Here is a 20,561-nt window from a genome sequence, read left to right on the forward strand (position 1 = left end):
TCTCCTCCACCCTCCTCGTCCTGGGTGGAAGAATGGGAGCGCCAGGATGGTCCAGGAAGCCCAGAGCCCCTTCCCCAAAGAGCAACAGCAGATGTTAGCTGAGAACACAGCGTGAAATGCCTGGGACTCTGGGGCTGAGGCTGGGAGTCTCAAGAAGGTGGGGGGCAAGCGAGACCTGAGGTAACTCCTGTCCCAGCCACCAGCTGACCTCCGACCTAAATGGACCTTGGCTACCTCCCTCTCCAGTGGGTGAAGGGGAGGGATGGGGGAGTATAGAAGGTTCTACCTGGCCTCTCCTCACGGGTCCTGTGCCACAGAGAGTAGGAGTGGGTTCAAAACTGTGCCTGAAAATATTTTAGAGAAGACAGGGAAGATGTCGTAAGTGATTAGGGGGTGGGCTAAGTGCCGCAGCCGGCTTCCTCTGGCATGCCCGCCTCCTGAGGCACGTGCTGGCCTGGCAGCAGGACTGGAGCGTCATGGAGCGGACTCTAAGGACATCCTCCTGCCTCCACAGCCTCCCTCTGCCCCAGATTTCCTGGGATGACCCCAGGGTTGTGTTGTGAAACCTGGTCACCATCGCCCTGAGCCTGCTGGCCACTCACTCCTACCTCCTGGGAGGACCGAGTTTCTCCTCCCGCTTCTGCCCCAGGCCCGTGAAATTCCACAGGGAGGTGCTGTGGACTGGCTTCTCTAATTCCCAGCTGGCCCCGAGAGCCAGTCATGTGTCCACAGGGGCCATGGGCTTCTAGCCTCTGACGTCCCTCCCTGGCGGCTGGGCCAGCTGAGCTGCTGCCAGGCCTTCTGTGGGGTGGGGCCACCCCCGGGCCACTGTCTCTCCCACCAAGTTCCAGGCCAGGGCACATGCCGTTCTGAGGACTGGCCAAGGGTCCCACGGTGCCTGGCTGCTGAGCCCCTGGGGCCAGGCAGGAGGCCTAGGTGGGCGCCAGCTTGCTCTCTGGGTTTTGGGGGAAGCCAATGGCAGTGCCCAGGAAGTGTCCAGGAGGCTGGCCTTCAGGGGAGCTGTGTGGCACGGACACTGACCAATGGGAGTGGAAGCCCGACTTGAGCTGGAATAGGGTCCTTCTGTGTGGATTGGTGGGCGGTGCAGGGCCACCTAGGGGCTGGCCTGGGGGGACTGTCATCCACCAGTAGAGAACTGTAGTAGTGTTTTAATAACTGGCATGGCTGTATGGGTGAGTACTGCTGGACGCCACCCCTGTGTGCGTGCGCGCACACACACACACACACACACACACACACACATACACACAGGGGCCCTGAAACCCCCTGAGCTCAGTCCATTCCTGGCTGGGAAGACTCCCAGCTCTTCTCTGCTCACACTAAGCTGTGGGTGGCCAGCCAGTGGTAGGCAGGAAAGGTCAAATGTCTGCCAGCCTGGAACATTCCAGGACAGACAGAGCAACCCACTGCCGACCCCGATCCTGCCTGTTTCAGGGCAGAGCCTCCTCCAGGCCCTGCCCTGGGGTCTTCCAGGTAAGCAAGTCCCTCAGGCTAAGGAGCAGTGAAGGGGGTCACGGTGACACTGGAGTGGCCAGCCACCAGCACTTGTTGTGGGCCAGGACTGCCACCACCTCCTTCCCCTGCAGACGGACAGAGACCGAAGTTACCACACTGCCTCAGGGAAGCTATCCCACTGCTCCCCGGGGTCTTTGGAACCTGTGGGCTAAGGCTCATTCATTCATTCATTTATTCATGCCAAGAATACTTACTGGCCACCTGCTGTGTGCCAGGCCCTGTTCTAGGCTCTTGAGAACACGGCTGTGATGACACCTACGTGGCATTTGTGTTCTGGCGAACGTAGGGAGTCTTGTACGCTCACCTGCATGCACCTACGTGTACACGCACACAACCGCCCGCTGCTGACAGCACGATCCCTGCTGAGCGCTGCTTGGGACCCCTGGGGCCCATCCAAGGCCTCCGGCATCCTGTGGAAGGAAGTAGAATAATGAACAGCGAGTGGAACAAACAGGAAAGGGGTGGAAGGCTCATCACTCAGCCCCCTCCGCTCCAGTCACACTCCACAGGAATCAGCCATTCCCCTGGCAACCCCCTTTCCAGCCGAAACCAAATAAGATCAAAACACCTCCTGGTCTTGGGGGCTGATGGGCCCAGTGACTTCACCTCTCTTAGTCTCATCTGTGAAATGGGGACGATAATTCCTAACTCCCAGGGTTATAGTGGGAATCAAATGATGTAAGGTACATAATGGGCTACTTCCCATGCCGCCTATTCCTATGACTGTCCTTGGCCTCGGTGGAATTCCTCATCCCCTTGCGGTGGGCCTCCTTGGACCGGAACGGGCAGGTTGGAGCCTCCGGCCCAGGAACTGCTGGTTGGTCCAAGAGGCTGCTGCTGGAAGGAATCTGTGTCCAGGCCCCTGCCTGGTGGGGCGGAGCCTCCCAGCTTCTGGGGAAGGTGCAGGGGGTAGGAGGGGCCGCTAGAGGGCAGCGAGCTATGAGCACCCCCTCACCCCAGCTGCCCCCTCTGAAGTCACTTCCCCAGCACCTGCCTTCTGGGCTGGGGGAATGTCAGGCCCAGAGCCAAGCTCCCTGCTCCCTCACTAACGTTACCTCGGATGCTTCAAGCAGCGCCCTCTGGGAACAGGAGTGGGCTTCCTGCAGGATGCTGGGGGTGTAGGGGCATCGGCAGGAAAAGCTGCAAGTTCAGAGGGGCTGGCGCGAGGGAAGGATGCAAGGTGGGAGCTGGAGAGGCCCCAGCAGCCTCCGGGGGTCGGGGGGAGCGGGGGCGGGAAATTGCTGACGGCAGCTGACAGGAGTGGAGCGGTCTGGCCTCTGCCCTGCATCACACACCTGGGTGAGCCCACTCTGGGGCTTCCAGGGGGACAGTGACCCTCTTGGTGACGGTCCCTGGGGGACTCAGGGTCTTGGGGGGCCCAGAGGTGTCCCTGTCCTGGGGTCTGCTAGGATGAGAGGACAGGGGCAGGCTCACCAGGGAGCCGCAGAGAGGAGGTCAGGAGGGCGAGGGTGAGAAGGATGCTGTGAACAGGACCCTGGCCGGCGGTGGAGCTGGGAGTAAGAGCTGGGCCGACTCTGCAGGGCAAGGCATGACTTGACAGGGGGCAGGCGGGGAGGCAAGGCGTGCGGGCCAGGCGCATCTCCCTGGCACCTGCTTCCTTCCCAGTCATCATCACCATCATCATCACCGTCACAGTAGCCGCCATGTACTTAGTGTCAACCTTTACCCTTCCCACCTCAGCACAGTAGACACACGCTATGGTCGTGGAAACTGAGATGTGGAAAATCTAAGTCGCTTGCTGCAGGCCTGCCCCACTACATGAACCCAGGAGGAGTCCTTCACATTGTAGTCTAAATAAATGGCTCCCCCTGGAGGTGGCAGTGGACAACCAGTACCACGGCACGTGACCACCTCGTGTCCACGGTCACACAGTAAGCAGAGGAGCTGGGATTGGCCCCCAGGCCTGTGGCTCTGTGTTCATGGCTCTTTCTACTAGGCCTCAAGGCCAATGGGAATAAAGACCCCTGGTTCAGAAAAGGAGTAGAGGAGGTAAGCCTTCTGTGAGGAGGCTCAATGCAATTAAACCCAACTTTTCATCCATCCATCTGTGCAATAGCTATGGGGCACCCACTCTGTGCCAGGCTCTGTGGAAGGAATCGGGGTTCGCCATCATCCCTGACATGCTGGAGCTTACAGTCTAGGGTGGGGCACAGGCCGTAAATACAAACATAAACTGGAAAATGTGCCCCCTATCGGGGACATATGACCAAGACACTGTCTCTGCCTGCCAGTCAATGCACAGAGGATGGAAGAAGCCTGTCCCCAGACTGCCCATCTGACCCGACGTCCTCATTGCCTGGAGCACTGCGGGGCTGCCACTCTACCAGGAGGCTGGCAGACCCGAGAGGATGCACAGGAAACGATCAAAATGTGAATGCAAATGAGAACCAGGTACCCCTACCCCCAAGGGGAACTGACATGCAACGTGGGCAGAAGGAGCTATCTGTAGCTTACGATGGTCTAAAACACCTTGTCAGAGATAAGTTTAATGAGTTTCTTTAGCAGACAGCTGGGGCTGCCCTGTGGGGAGGGCAGAGGACACATGCATGTCCAGCTGTGCTGTGTATATTTCCTTCCCCTGAGGACTGAGGGGACAGGGACTCCGTAGAGTTTCCATGCAGGAGGCAGGTCATCAGTTTCCCGTGACTCCATGAATGAATGGGATGCATGTGGCTGGCCCTGTGCAGAGCCTGGGCTCCATCTCCTAAGGGTGCAGGCGTTTGAAGGTGGCAACCTGGCTCTGACCGGGGTTGGGGCATGGAGCAGTGGAGCCACCTGAGAAAGCACCAGACTTTGCTGCTGGTGTCGCAGGGCAGAGCAGGCAGCTGAGGTGGGGTCACTGCACTGCGAATCAAGAGACCTGGTTCCTGTCCCAGAGGTCCCCTCATAGGCTGCACTGTGGTCAGTTGTTTCCAGAAATGGTCACACTCTCCCCCTTCCTGTGTCAATGCCCTTTGCATCATGACTGTGCAGCTAGCTGCCCCCTGCCCCGACCCCGAATCTTGACTAGCCTTGAGAATTGCTATGGTGAACGGGATGTTGGGGAAGGGGCAGAAGGTCAGATCTGAGCCCAACCTCAAGAAGTTTTGTGCACTGCCACTCTCTCTCTCTCAAAACCCTGCCACTGCCCAGTGAAGAAGCCCAGGTTGGCCTGCTGGAGGATGAGAAGCATCCTCTCAGTCACCTCATAGCCCCAGCTGGTAGCCAGCATCCCCTTGGAAGCAGAGATGCCCAGCTCACCTCTGGCCAGCCACAGACGCAAGAGGAGAGCCAAAGGATCACCCAGCTGAGCCCAACTAAATTGTTAACGTGCTAAACAGAATCGTGAGCTAACTAAATGGGGGTCGTTTTAAGCCCCTAAATTTGGGGGTAGTTATTACATGGCAATAGCTAACTGATGCAGTGATGAGCTTAGGTAATAAGAATGACGGCTATCATTTGTTGAGCCTACTGTACACCAGGCCCAGTACCAAGCTCTCGACATAGATCACCTCACTTAATCCTCCTAGCAGCTCTGAGCATTGCTATTCAGATCTTTGCTTTACAGTCAAGAAAACTGAGACTCGGGGAAGACATGGGCCTCGTCCAAGCCTGCCTGAATGGCTGGTGGCAGAAGCAAGATTGGAATCTAAAGCCTGTTTTCATGGACTCAGTTCTGAATCTCCTTCCTAGACGAACCTCAGTGTCAGAGCAAGCCAGCAGCCCTTGAGATCATAATGTATTCTGCACACAGGAGCTGATGTCATTAAGAATGTTCTCAGCCTTCCATCCCCCCAGAATTATGCCGTGTCTCGCCCTGCTCCTCTGTCACCCCAGCCAATACCTCTAATTCCCAAGTGTTTTAGAAAGACAAAGGCACAGATGTTGGGGTCATTTATTTCTTTTTTATTCAACCTCCTATTTAATCAGAAAATATTTGAGGGTCTATCATGTGCCTATTTCCATCGCATTCTTTCTCTCATGACATTTCCTGAAGCCCTATTGTGTGGCAGACCCTCACTTAGCATATGTAATCCTTACAGCAACACTGGGGTAGTTAAGATCATCCCCACTTTACAGACGGGAAAACTGAGGTTCCAGAGAAGTGAAGTGGCCACCCTGAGGCCACCTAACTAGTAAGTGGCTGGGACATGATTTTATTCCAGATTCGGCTGAGTTCAGGATGGTCTTCTTCTTACTCTATCACCATAGCTATGGCTTTTTTAAAAAAGACTTTATTTGAAATTTACCCTGGGCTCTGAGTATGGCAGACAGGGGACTGGGAGGCTGAGACAAGAAAGAAAGTGTAGTGGGGTGCTGGAAAATGTTCCCTAACTCCAAGAGCTGTCAGGCACCCTGCCACAGTGCTCAGGACCAGGTAACCCTGTGAGCGGCGTCAGGCCAGGAAGGAGGGAGCATGTGCTGGTGGGGTGGAGAGACAACCACAGCCTCCGTCTTGCTCCCCTGTGTCCACAGCTGACAAGTCCCAGCCATCCTTCATCCCCCGCCCACCAGCCCCTCCCCTCTGCTTAGCTGCTGGACCGCAGCCATCTTCCAGCGCCAGGCACCGGGCACAGTGCCCTGTTCCTCCTGACTGAACTGTTTACAAACGGGGAATTCAGGGACGGTCCAGGCTGTCTCCTCCTCCCAGGGGTATTACACTCCCAGGCTGGGGGCTTAGCCGTAGGCCTTCAAAGTTTGCCAGAGCCCTGTTCTCACCAAGGCTGTCTCCCCCAGGCTGGCAGCAGGCCTCACCTAGCTGCCCTGGCCCATCAGTCTAGCTGCAAGGAGCCTTCGCGTGCCCAGGAGCAGCAGCAGGTGTGTCTGCAGGGCAGGAAGGGCACAGAGAGACTAGGCTAGGAGGCCTGAGGGTCTTCTTGGCGACAGCAGGGTTTCACACCCCTCAACTGCACGTGGCTCTCTTCCCCTGGCTCAACTTGGGTGCCGGGAAGATCCCTGCACTAGGGGCCCCCACTGGCTGGGAAACCTTCGACAAGTCACTCTGTCTCTCTGGTCCTCCATCTCTTCATCTTTAAACTGGACAGAGAGCACTCAGAGCCACAAACGCACGGAAGCTAAAACCAACGTTTAGCAAGTGCTCAGAACTTCACGCACAGCATCTTAGTTATTTTTCCAAACAACCCTAAGACGGAAAAATTCTTAGCATCCTCCCCATTTACGGGTGAGAAAACTGAGGAGGCTTGGCGAGGTTAGGTAGCTTGCCCAGAGTCACGCAGCTGGCAAATGGGTGGCCACAGGGCATTTGAACTGAGCCACTCCAATTTCCAGCACAGGGGCTCGGCCTCATGGCCGCTGGCCCCCCTTCTGGGGGAGGTACCATTTGCAAATGCGTGGATACCCTGCCAGATTCTCCAGCTGCTGGGCAGGTGGCCCTCCCACACTTATGCACCTGGTGCTCTGGACTGTTGCTGACCCTGTGCTCCCTGAGCACCCTGAATTCCTCTGTTGTGCGAGCGCGCTCAGAAACGAGTCCGCTTCGCCTGAAACAATCTCCCTCTGGTCTCCCGTCGAGCCCTGCTCCGCCTTCAGGTCAGCCTTCAGGGAGCTTCCCTGACCACACCCCCTAACGACATTGGTGGCCTTGCTCTGCTCGCCCACGGCCCTCTCCTCCCAAGACAAGATAGCACGGCCTCCTGGCTGCCCGCACATGGGCCACGGGGTCAAATCCAGACCCTGCCCTCCCAAGCTGTGTGACCCTCAGTGAGTGGGTTAACCTTCTGTTTCTTCCTCTGAAAAACGGGCATAATAATAGTCCCACCTCAAAGGGTTGCTGGAAGGACGGAGTGAGTTAGCACATGTGCAGGCATAGAACTGCTGCCCAACCAGCAGCAGACTCTCAGTGCCAGATACGGGCACTGTTTCCCCATTGGAGCTCTGGTGACAGTGAATTGTAATTGCTGGTTAAAGTTTGTACCTTCTGTTGAACTCTAAGTTCTCGGAGGGCAGGGGGCTTCTGGCTTGTTCTTTGCCGTGCCCCCAGCTTGGAACACAATGCCTGGCACAGACAGACCTTTGATGCATATCTGTTGAATGAATGAATATAATGTCATTTCCATGCCAGAATGAAATAGGGTGATGCAGAAAAGAACTCAGGCAACGATCCTTTGAGCAGTGCCCCATACTTGCCTGATTTAACGATCACCTGAATCTCTTCTTAGCGATGGAAATTTCCAGGCCCCACGGTTGGGGCAGAAGGTACAGAGCTAGGGAGAGGAGAGAGAGGAGGGAGGAGAGGTGAGTGAGGACCAAGTGATTGAGGGTTTGGGAGGGTGTCAGAGGAGGGAGCCAGGATCCTATTTGTACCTTGAAGAATAACTCTGGCTGCTGTGTGGAAAGCAGGTTGGAAGGGCTTGAGTAGGGGCAGGGAGACCAGTAGTCCGAATAAGAGGTGTCGGCAGCCTGGACCATTTGGAGCACGGGAGATGGAGGAGGGTGACCAGCCATCCTGGTCTGCCTGGGACTGAGGGATTCTCCGGGATTTGGGATTGTCAGTGCTAAAACCTGGAAAGTCCCAGGCAAACGGCATGCGTTGGTCACTCCAGGATGGGTGAGTCCCCAGAACGAGGGGGCCGATTGGGGTTAGAGAGGAAGGGTCAGAGAAGGTTCCCAGGTTCCAGCTTGGGCAACTGAATATGATGAAGGGACATTTACAAGCTTGGGAACCTGGAGGAGGGGCATGACTGGGAACAGATAAGGGGCCATGATGAATAGGAACTTGGGCAGAAAACAGATTTTCGACATGCCATGTTGAGGGTGTAAATGGGTCAGGTGGCTGGAGAGGAGGAGAGAGATTTTGTCAAAAGGACTTCTTTAGAGGGAGATCTGGGGGTGCTTGAATTTCCGGCCCCTGTGAAGGGGGGAGAGGTGGGACTACTCACCCCTCCTTCCAGCTTGGTGAGAGGCTTCCCAGGGGACCATAAGAAGATGGTCACGAGTGTCTCCAGTAGGTTGGCACATAGTGGCCCAGACGTAGTTGGCTCCCACCAGGGAAATCTAAAAGGGCCAGAAGAGGGCTGCTACCTGCTAGGGATGAGCAGAATGGCCCAGGACCCCAGAGCTTGTACAGGACCCATGTGTGTTTTCTGTGGTCCACACATGGGCCTGGTCTGCCGAGGTGTTTTACAAGACACAGAACATCATCACCGTCTTCATCATCATCACCATTATGCGGTCTAGTAAATTCGAGAAACAATAAACAGAGAGTCTGTGTGGCCCTGGAGAGCCTGAGGTTGACTGGGGAGCAGCCACATGGAGAAGGCACATGCCCACATCTTGAGAGTTGGAAACAGGGCCTGAGGACCCCCAGAGTCAGTCCTACCCTCTGCAGGGCCCCATGAGCAGAATCCAGCTCAGAAAGGGACCAGAGAAATGACACCTCTCCTTCCCTCGACTTCTGCCTCTTCCTCTCTAGACTCTGGCAGCCTCTGAAACTCAAAAACAAGGTGAGGGAAGAGGGTGGAAGAGCAAGGGCCCATGCAGGGGTGAAGGAGGGTCTAACAACCTTCTCCAGCTCGCAGGCAGTGGGGGACAGCAAGGGCAGGAGTATTCAATCTAAACCAAGTTCAAAGGTGTGACTCTTACCTGGGACCAGATGCTCTGAATGGTTAGCTTGACTTCATGTTTGCAACTTAAAGTGACCTAAGGATTTTTGTCCTAAGGAAGACAGAAAACTAGAGGAACTGCCTGAGTTTTCATCCAGGAATGGGGGAAGAACTTTCTCCCGTGAAGAGATCGTAAACAGACATCAGGAGACAAGGGTAAAACTGCTTTCCATGTCCGCCCCATGAGTCCAGCTTGTCCCAAGTGCTCACTGGTTTCTGTCCTCATGGGTATGAATTTGTCTCCCCTCCCAGAACTGCAAGCTGCGTGTGGGCAGGCCTTTGTCGGATTCACCTCCGTTCCTCTGGCACCTGGCCACCCTTGGATGTTAATTTCCTCCCTGCCTTCCACCTGACCCTGAGTGCTAAGAAAGGATGGCATCTGGCACCTGTGAGAGGCTAGCCCAAGGCTTCAGAAAAGTAGACAGATTCAGCCCATCCCTGCCGCCATCTTCAAGTGTCAGTCACGTAACTCAGACAGTCCATCACACAGTGAAGAGAATGGATGGTTAGGCCATCAGAGAGTAGAGCATCGATCAGGGGACGTCCGGCTGTCAGCCTTGCCAGACAGACAGACCACCGCTCCACACTCAACCCGACATGGACACTCCCCTTCCAGAGTTCCCTCCCAAGACTCTGGGAATTCTCCTTTCCCGGAGACCCCCTGCCCAGGAGGCCTGGTCCTGGGTGCTCACGGCAGGGTACCCATTCCTGATCACCAGCTTGGCAGCCTCCCGGCCGCTAGCCCCAGTACTGGCCCTCCTCACCCCTCCCTCCCAAGGTGGGAGCTTCAGGTCTGCCAAAGCATTACTGAGAGGGCAGCGACGTCACCCTCCAGAGTCCCACGCCACCCCGGCCAGCTTACCCTTCACCCTTGGCTGCCCCTGAGAATCTAACACATCCTGGGTGGGGGAGGGAGCTGTCCCCTGGGTCCTCAGCCCCGGGCTCAGCGTGCTCAGGCTGCCTTGCCTCCCCTCCGAGCTCGAGGCTTCTCTGTCTTTTTTTTTTTTTTTTTTGCGGTACGCGGGCCTCTCACTGTTGTGGCCCCTCCTGTTGCGGAGCACAGGCTCCGGACGCGCAGGCTCAGCGGCCATGGCTCACGGGCCCAGCCGCTCCACGGCATGTGGGATCTTCCCTGACCGGAGCACGAACCCGTGTCCCCTGCATTGGCAGGCGGACTCTCAACCACTGCGCCACCAGGGAAGCCCGGCTTCTCTGTCTTGCTGGAGCAGTCACGGTCCTGTAGGCAGAGCCATCAGATACAAATACACACTCAGGCTTCTCCACTCACCAGCTGGGCGGCCCTGGACAAGTAACTTTATCTCCTTAAGCCTCATCTCTAAAACGAGGATAGTAATCAGACTTGCCTCACAGGAAGATTGTGAGGCTTAAATGAGGTCATGTCCATCAGGGTCCCGCCCGGGGGAAGGTGAACTTTGGGCCATCTTGGTTGCCCGTGGGATGTTTATTCCTAAGTCCTCAAGGTCCATTTCAAAGTTAAGTGTCTGGTCCTTTGCTGTCATGGCCATCTGGGGGACAAGGACCTCCCACTCATGCTTTCAACACCCACCTCCCCAGTGTGAGGCACGGCCACGGGTGCAAATTCCCGGCACCGGACCTGCTCTGGTTGCAGGAGCTCCAGTTCCTCAATGGGAGCCGAGGCTACAATACCAGCACGGGCTGTTCATCCTTCCCATCAAGGGGATTGTGACTCCCGAGCAAATACCTGGATGGAGGTTTTATTCAGGAATGACGTTGAAACACAGTGAGGCTCTTAATCCCCACCCGCGGCCACCTGGGACCCAGAATTCGAATGCAGAGGGCGGCTGGCTTGGCAGGGAGAGGGGAGAACCTCCCTGTCCCTCCCGCCGGGAGATCACTCTCCCGCATCGCATCTTCTGGCTGCCCCTGGAGTTCTCCAGGGAAGAGATCCCCCAGGCTGCCCCAGCCGGTGCCACCCAGCCAGCACCTCTCAGCTGTGTCCCCCGGGATGCCAGTCCTGCAAGGTGCTTCATCAGATGCACACCCACACATACCACTGCCACCAGTAAATTAATGGTAGTGAGGGTATGTGGTTGAGTGAATGCGGCAAGCAAGGCAAAAAGCCTTCCCCACCTCCCCCCATCTACCCAACCCCACCTCAGCTTTTCATGGTGAACACTTCAAGCTTCTGTTATAAAAATAACACATGGTTACAGTAAAAAGCTCACACGATGGAGACAAATATAAACTGAAGGTAAAGTTCCTCCGCTCACTCAGGATTCAGCTCATGTCCCCTCTTTGGACACCTTCCCTGGCCGCCCTAATTAGATAGTCCCCCAACCCATGTTATGCTCTGCTGTCCTCACCCAGCTTCGTTTTCCTTCATAGCACAAAACACCACCTGACACTGTGCTGTGGATCGTTTAGCATATAGGTTTGTCATCTGTACTTCACTAGACTGGCAGCTTCATGAGGGCAGGGACTTCTGCCTGCTTTGCTCTTCTTCACTGTGTCCCCAGTGACAAGTACAGAGCCAGGCATAGAGTAGATGCTCAGTTAATATTTTTGAGTGAATAAATGAATGAACAAATGAGCTCTGGTATTAAAAAACAGCACAACATTGTAAATCACCTATACTTCAGTAAAAAAAAAATGGCTTTACCTTTTTTCCTCCTCCTTTGGTATTTGTCAAACTCCTCTGACATCCATAACACTAATCTTGTAGAAGGGTGACTTTCAGAGTATACTTGGGAACTAGTGCACACTCAAATCACACCTCTAGCTCCCCTTTCCCCATGCTAACGTCTGGAGCCTTGGCTTTCCTGGTGGGAGGGTGACACACAGGCACTCGTGATTATGTATGTTACCAGCTGGCATTCTGATTTATACAGCATCCTTTGGGAGGTGGGAGGTGTGAATCAGCGTCCATGAACCTGATCAACTCTGGATCATTGAGAAGTTTGGATTGAGGGTTTAATCGTGGCTATTACTAAAGAACATGTCACCTAATGGCAGCCAGTATAGGTGACCTTCAGGATGACTCAAATAATTTCCATTTGAGCTTTTCCATCTGGAAGCTGCCACTGGTTTCGTCCTCCCTTGCACTTAGAGGCAGCTGGAGCACAGTGGCTGAGTGCATGAATCTGGAGCCAGAGTCCCTGGGCTAAAATCTCCACTTCCGCACTGCTAGCTGTGCAATGGTCGACACGTTAATTAACTTCCCTACACCTCAGTTTTCTTTTCTGTAAAAGGGAATAATAATAGTACCTATATACAGGGTTGTGAAGAATATTAAGTGAGTTTATACATGTAAAATGCTTGGGCTCTTCAAGTCATATGAAGAATGAGCTACTCTGACATTCCCTCCTAAATACACCAACTAAAACAAGCCAGATAAAATATTATAAAACAAAAACTAGCAGAGGCCCCAAATGATTTTCGATTCAGGAAATCTGGGATGCAAATCAATATCAATGTCAGCTTTCACCTGCTGGACACTAGTGAAATAAATCAAGAAGAACAAAGTAAATGGGAAGAGATCTCCTGTTCATGGATTGGGAGATTTAGTATTGTTGAGATGGCAATACACTACAAATTAATTTACAAATTCAAGGCAACCTCTTTCAAAATCCCAGCTGGCTGTTTCCAGAAAAAAAGAAAAATGATGAGCTGATTCTAAAATTCATATGGAAATTCAAGAGATCAAGAATAGCTAAAACTGGAAAAAGAACAAAGTGGAGGACTCAGATTTCCTGAATTTAAAACCTATTACAAAGCTGTAGTAATCAAGACAGTGTGGTACTGGCATAACAATAGACATATAGATCAATGGAACAGAACTCAGAATCCAGGAATAAGCTAGTACATTTATGGCAAAGGGTGCCAAGACAATTCAATGGGGAAAGAATAGTCTTTTCAACAATTTAGCAATTTAAATGGGGACAACTGGATATCCCCGTACAAAAGAATGAAGTTGGACCCTTCTCTACATCACACATGAAAACTAACTTAGAATAGATTATAGGGCTTCCCTGGTGGTGCAGTGGTTGAGAGTCCACCTGCTGATGCAGGGGACACGGGTTCATGCCCTGGTCCGGGAAGATCCCACATGCCGCGGAGCGGCTGGGCCCGTGAGCCATGGCCGCTGAGCCTGTGCGTCCGGAGCCTGTGCTCCGCAACGGGAGAGGCCACGACAGTGAGAGGCCCGTGTACCGCAAAAAAAAAAAAAAAAAGAATGAAAAAGAATAGATCATAAACCAAAATGTAAGAGCTAAAACTATAAAACTCTTAGAAGAAAGCATAGGTGTAAATATTAGTGACCTTGGTGTAAATCTTAGATCCTTCTTGGATACAATACCAAAAGCACAAGCAACAAAAGACAAAATAGATAAATTAGACTTAATCAAAATTTAAAACTTTCATGTTTCAAAGGACACCAACAAGAAAATGAAAAAACAAACAGAGGATGGGAGAATACATTTGCAAATCATCTATCTGATAAAGAACTAACCAGAATATATAAAGAATATATAAAGAACATGCTTAATATAAGGTCATCACAAAGCTGCAATTCAAAACTACAATGAGATACCACTTTACACCCAGAAGGAAAGAAAATGTCAAGTATTGGTGAGGACTGGGGGAAATTAGAACACTCATACATTGCTGATGGGAATGTAAAATGGTGCAGTCACTTGGGAAACCAGTTTGGCAATTCCTCAAAATATTAAACATGGAGTTACCGTATAAGCCAGCAATTCCACTCCTAGATATATACCCAAGAGAAATGAAAACATACATCCACACAAAAAAATTATACACAAATGTTCATAGCAGCATTGTTGGAAACAACTCAGTAAAAAAGTGGAAACAACCCATATGTCCTTTGGCTGATGAATAGATAAATAAAATGTGGTATATTCATACAATGGAACATTATTTGGCAATAAAAAGGAATGAAGTACTAATACACGCTACAACGTGATAAATTTGAAAGGATTATGCTAAGTGAAAGAAGCCAATCACAAAATAAACCATGTACTGTATGATTCCATTTATGTGAAATGTCAGAATAGGCAAATCTACAGAAATAGAAAATAGTTTAGTTGTTTCCTAGAGCTGGGAGATTTGGGGGGAAATGTGGAATGACTACAAATGGTTAAGGTTACGGAGTTTCCTACTGGGGTGATGAAAATGCTCAAAAGTTGACTGTGGTGGTGTTTACACAACTCTGTGAATATGTTACAAAATCATTGAATTGTACAATTTAAATGAGTGAATTATATGGTATATGAATTTTAACTCAATAAAGCAGTTTTTAAAAAATGTACTCTAGGCAGAAAAGAAAATATCTCAGAGTTGGAAGGACTGAGATGCAAGAAAGAATGGTGAGCAAAGCTGATTGTAAATGTGTGGTTAAATTCTAAACCCAATGACTGTATCATACAAAGCAAATAATGTCTAATTGAAGAGAGTCTAGTATAACGAGGTAGAACTTAGCTTTGTTATGCTACGTAAGAATGTGAAAATATTAAAGGTAACAAAGACTTGATAAAGAAAATAAAACTGCTGAACTAGTGGGGAGGGAATGGAACTCAATATGCATGGAAATCTGGACCTCGTATTATTACTGGGCATATAAGCAGATCACAGAGCAGCTGGCTCTACGGTCAGAGTGCCATAGAGAAGATAAAGCTCACTTCAGAACAGATTGACCAGGGCTTCCCTGATGGCGCAGTGGTTAAGAATCTGCCTGCCAGTGCAGGGGACACGGGTTCATGCCCTGGTCTGGGAAGATCCCACATGCTGCAGAGCAACTAAGCCCGTGCACCACAACTACTGAGCCTGCGCGCCTAGAGCCCCTGCTCCACAACAAGAGAAGCCACCGCAATGAGAAGCCCGCGCACTGCAACAAAGAGTAGCCTCTGCTCGCTGCAACTAGAGAAAGCCCGCACCCAGCAATGAAGACCCAACGCAGCCAAATAAATAAAGAAATAAAATAAAGAAATAGGAAAACAAATTAAACAAGAAAAAAAAAACAAAAATAAAACAGATTGACTTTTCTGGGGGCTGGATCTAGGGGCATTGGTGGATAACATTACTTTTTGTCCCTCCTGTTTGTTTTTCTCCTGTTAATGTGTTCTTCAGTGAGGGCCAAACCCATTTAATTCAAAGTGAAGCATAAAAGAAAAGAAACAGGAAAAGCTGTACAAATAAACGCACAAAATAAAATGGTGGGAATAAACCCATTAAACAGTAATCACAATCAATACAAATGGACTAAATGTTCTCATTAAAAGACCAAATTTTAGACTCAATTAAAAGTTAAATTCCAGCTCTAAGTTAGTTATTTTTTAATCTTTGAGCCTATGTTTGCTTGTATGCTTCTGCCTTTCTTCTTTTAAATAGTAGCTTTATTAAGGTATAATTCATATACCACACAATTCACCGATTTAAAGTTTGCAATTCAGTGGTTTTTAGTATGTTCACAGGGTTGCACAATGATCAATTTTAAAACATTTTCATCACCCCTGAAAGATACCCCCTGCCCATTAGCAGTCACTCCCCATTTCTCTCAAAATCCCCAGCCCTAAGTAGCCACTACGTTCAACATTCTGTCTCTATAGATTTCCCTGTTCTGGACATTTCATATAAATGGAATCACACACTATGTGCTGCTTTGTGACTGACTTCTTTCACTTAGCATAATCTTTCTAAGGTTCACCCAGGTTGCAGCATGTCTCAGTACTTCCTTCCTTTTTACTGCCAAATAATATCCATTGTCTGATAGACATTTTACCCAGCCATTCATCAGCCAAAGGACATTTGGGTTGTTTCTACTTTTCGGCTATTATGAATGAAGATGCTATGAACATTCATGTATAAGTTTTTGTGTAGACGTCTGTTTTCTAGGACTGGAATTGCCGGGTCATATGGTAAAACTCTATGTTTGACCTTTTGAGGAACTGACAGATTTTTCCAACCTGGCTGCACCACATTAGCAAAGTGTCAGGGTTCCAATTTCTCCACACCCTCTCCAACACTTATTATTATCTGACTTTTTAATTAATTTATTTATTTTTATTTATTTTTGGCTGTGTTGGGTCTTCGTTTCTGTGCAAGGGCTTTCTCTAGTTGCGGCAAGCGGGGGCCACTCTTTGTCACGGTGCGCGGGCCTCTCACTATCGCGGCCTCTCTTGTTGTGGAGCACAGGCTCCAGACGCGCAGGCTCAGTAGTTGTGGCTCACGGGCCTGGTGGCTCCGCGGCATGTGGGATCTTCCCAGACCAGGGCTCGAAGCCGTGTCCCCTGTATTGGCAGGCAGATTCTCAACAACTGCGCCACCAGGGAAGCCCATTATCTGACTCTCTAATGATAGCCATTAAATTGGTAATGCATCACACCAAGTGTGGTTTTATTTCAAAAATGTAAGGTTGGCTTAACATTCAAAAATCAATAAATATAAATCATCCTATTAAGGGACTAAAAATAAGAAAAGCCATTTGATCATCTGAATGGAAGAAATAAGAGCATTTGTCAAATCCAATATCCATTCCTTATAAAAACTCTCAGCAATAGAATAAAATAGAAGGGAACTTCCTCAACATAAAAAAGGGCAACTATAAAACCCTACAACTAACATCATACTTAATGATGAAAGACTGAGTGTTTTTCCCCCAAGATCAGGAAGGAGGCAAGGATGTCCCCTGTCACCACTTCAATTCAACATTGTACGGCAGGTTCTGGCCAGTGCATGTGGCAAGAAAAAGAAATAAAAGAGATTCTGATTTGAAAGGAAGAAGTAAAACTGCCTTTATTTTCAAGTGACATGATGATCTATGCGACTAATCCCCTGGCATAGCAAAAATACTTCAATAACTAATAAGTGAATTGATAAAGGTGATGGGATATAAGATCAATATACAAAAATTAATTGTATTTCAATATACTGGTCACAATAGGAAAATGAAGCAAAAAATATCACTTATAATCTATCAAAAATATGAAAAACTTAAGGATAAATCTGAGAAAAGATGTGAAAAACCTGTACGCTGAAAACTACCAAACATTGCTGAGAGGGGTTAAAGAAGGCTAAAATAAATGGAGAGACATACTGCGTTCATGGATTGGAAGGCCAGTGTTGTTAATATGTCAATTCTCCTCAGATCAATCTACAGATACAGACACTGACAAACTCATTCTAAAATTCATTTGGCCATGTGAAGGACCTAGAATCAGCTAAAACAATTTTAAAAAGAAGAACAGAGTTGGAAGACTTATACTACCTCATTTTAGGACTTAGTATAAAGCTACAGTAATCAAAACAGTGTGGTACTAGCATCAAAAATAGACAAATAGTTTGATGGAACTAATAGTCTGTAACTAGACTCATGTGTATACGATTAAATGATTTTGGAGGTACAAAGGCAATTCAGTGGAGAAAGGATAGTTTTTGAGAGTTTAGCTAGGCTATTCCATGTATTGCAGCCATGACATCTGTTTTGTTTGGCCAAGTGGCCTGCAGCACCCTTAAAATAATACCAGCCTCCTCAAGCAAGCGCATGACCTAGATAGAAGCTTGAAGAGTCAGAAGCAAGTATAAGTCCTGATATGACCAAAAGTCCTTGTTGATCAAGTCAACCCCACCTCCCAGGGCCTTCCCCTTTTACACCCCTTAGATGAGACCCCATAGAGTTTACCAAAAACTTGCTCTTTTGGTTTGAATTCACCAATCTGGCTTTAGGATTGGGATTGGCTTGGGAACCCCAAAGCGCACCACCCACGGATCCTAATAAAGGGTTGTTGCCCTAGGTCCTATTGCTCTCACTGTCTGCACTCTGCCTTGACCTCCCCCTGTGGCCCCTTGAGGTATGCCATGTGCTTCCTCTGGACCCGTGAGTAATAAATTTCTCTATTTTGATGTCTTTTGTGGTCTCATGTTGAACTGAGACTCACCATCCCACGCCCTGTGCTCTACTTAACAAGTGTTAATTTAACAAAGTCATAACAGTAGCCTTGTCAAGACACGGTGCTGAACAATTGGACATCTGTACTTTACAAATTAACTTTGATCCATACCTCACACAATATATAAAAATGAACTCAAGATAAATAAAGGCCTAAATGTAAAATCTAAAGTTATAAAACTTCTGAAAGAAGATGTAAGAGAAGATCTTTGTGACCTTGAGCCATTAAAGAAAAAGTGGAGAAACTAGACTTCCTCAAAAATAAGAACTTTCGCTCTTCAAATGACTTTGTTAACAGAATGAAAAAACAAGTCCAGGATACATCATGAACTTTTAAAAGTCAACAAATAAAAACCAGAAATGGGCAAAAAATTTGAACAGATACTTTGCCAAGGAAGATATATGATACAAATGTCAAACAAGCACATGAAAATGTGCCCCACGTCATTAGCCAAACAGGGAAATGCAAATTAAAACCACAATGAGATATCAATATACACTATTATAATGTCTAACATGAAAAAGACTGACCATACCAAGTGTCAGTGTGGATAGGTTAAGAACTCACACACTGCTGATGGGACTGTAAAACGGTGCAACCACTTTGGAAACCAGTTTGGCAGTTTGTTGAAAAGTTAAACATATACCAACCATACAGCCCAGCCATTCCAGCTCCATCACGTGTTTCATTCAGAGATTTGTACACTAATGTTCATGGCAGCTTTATTTCTAGTCACCAAAATTAGAAACAGCCCACATGTCCATTGAAAGGGAAAAGGATAAACAAATTGTGGTATATCCATACAGTGGAATATTCCTGAGTAATAAAAATGAACTATTGATATACATAGCAATTTAGGGAGACCTCAGAATAATTCTACTGAGTGAAGAAGCCAAACAAAATAGAGTATGATTCTATTTTATAAAATTCTAGGAAATGAAAACAAATGTATAGTGACATAAAGCAGACCAGTAGTTACCTGGACGGAAGGTCGGGGAGGTGGCAGGAAGGAGTTACCAAGGGGCATGAGGAAATTTGGGGGCGATAAGAGCTGTGTTCCCTATCTTGAAAGTAGTGATGGTTTCACAAGCGTATACCTCTGTCAAAACTCATCAGATTTTATGCTTTGTATATGTAAAGTTAATTCATGTGAGTTATAGCTCAATTTAACTGCCAAAATTATCAGAAGATATGATGAACTTTCTTCAAATACATTTTTAAAATTATGTGACACGAATGAATTCTTAGAAAAATAAAACTTTAAAAATTGGGACCAGAAGAAATACAAGGTACGAGAGTGTCTCTAAAATTGTGCATATGCCACCCCCGCCCCCGCCATCTAAACAGTTCTAGAACCACAGAAGAAATGGAATCTGAAGCTCCAGACTTTCCAAACGGAAAACACCAGGCTCACGCAGCTTTATGGGCAAGTTCTACCGAACAGTCAAGCTTCAGATAATTCAGATAATTCAGATAATTCAGAATATTCCAGAGGTCATAAGAATGACGGTAATCCCCAGCTCATTTTTATAAGACAAGTTAAACCTTGATACCAGAGCCGGACACAACACGATGGAAAAGGAAACTACTTCACTTGTGAACATAGAGATAAAGCTCTGGACGAAATGTTAGCAAACTGAATATTCTAATGAATAGAAATGACAACACATTCTGACATGCTCAGTTTACCCCAGGAATGCAAAGTTGGTTTGACTTTGGAAAATAGATTAATGTAATTTACCACATCAGACAAGTCAAAGGACAGATGCTATATAATAATCTCAACAGATGCAGAAAAAGTTCAATAAATTTCAATATCTCCTCATGACAAAAACTCTTAGAAACCTAGAAAGAGAAGAAATGTTTCTTTAGCCCAATAAGTAGTGTCTACAGAAACCCTAGTGCAAACATCATAAAGCGTGAGGAGCGATTGAAAACATTCCCTTCAAAATCAGACGTAAGACAAAGTTGCCTACTAATGCTACTTCTGGTCAGTATTGTATTGGAAGTTCCAGGCAGCATGGTAAGACAGATAATAAGATAAAGTTAAGTGTTTTAAGATGAAAGGATATAAATATTGGAAAGAAAAAATAATAATAACTACTTGCAAATGATGTGATTGTTTTCATGGACAACCCAAAAGAATTCATGGATATAGTATTAGGCTCAACAAGAGACCTTAGCAAGGCTGCCAGATACAAAATCAGCACAGAGAAGAATCCATCCTGCTTGTATGTCCCAATACTACTGGGAAATGTAAGTAATACAAAGCAGTAGTGTTGGTGAGAGTTGCCACCTCTGTAAAATGCGGACGGTAGTGCCTGCCTCGCCATGTTTGTGTGGGGATTACTGAGATAAGCAAGAAGTACTAGCAAGGGCAAAGTTACTAGATTAGTAAATGTCAGTTCCTCTTGCTCGCGTCCAAGGCACTGGATTAAGCACCCTTTGGGCGCCACAT

This window comes from Tursiops truncatus, chromosome 8 (genome assembly GCF_011762595.2).
Source record: "Tursiops truncatus isolate mTurTru1 chromosome 8, mTurTru1.mat.Y, whole genome shotgun sequence".
In the NCBI taxonomy this organism is placed as follows: Eukaryota; Metazoa; Chordata; class Mammalia; order Artiodactyla; family Delphinidae; genus Tursiops; species Tursiops truncatus.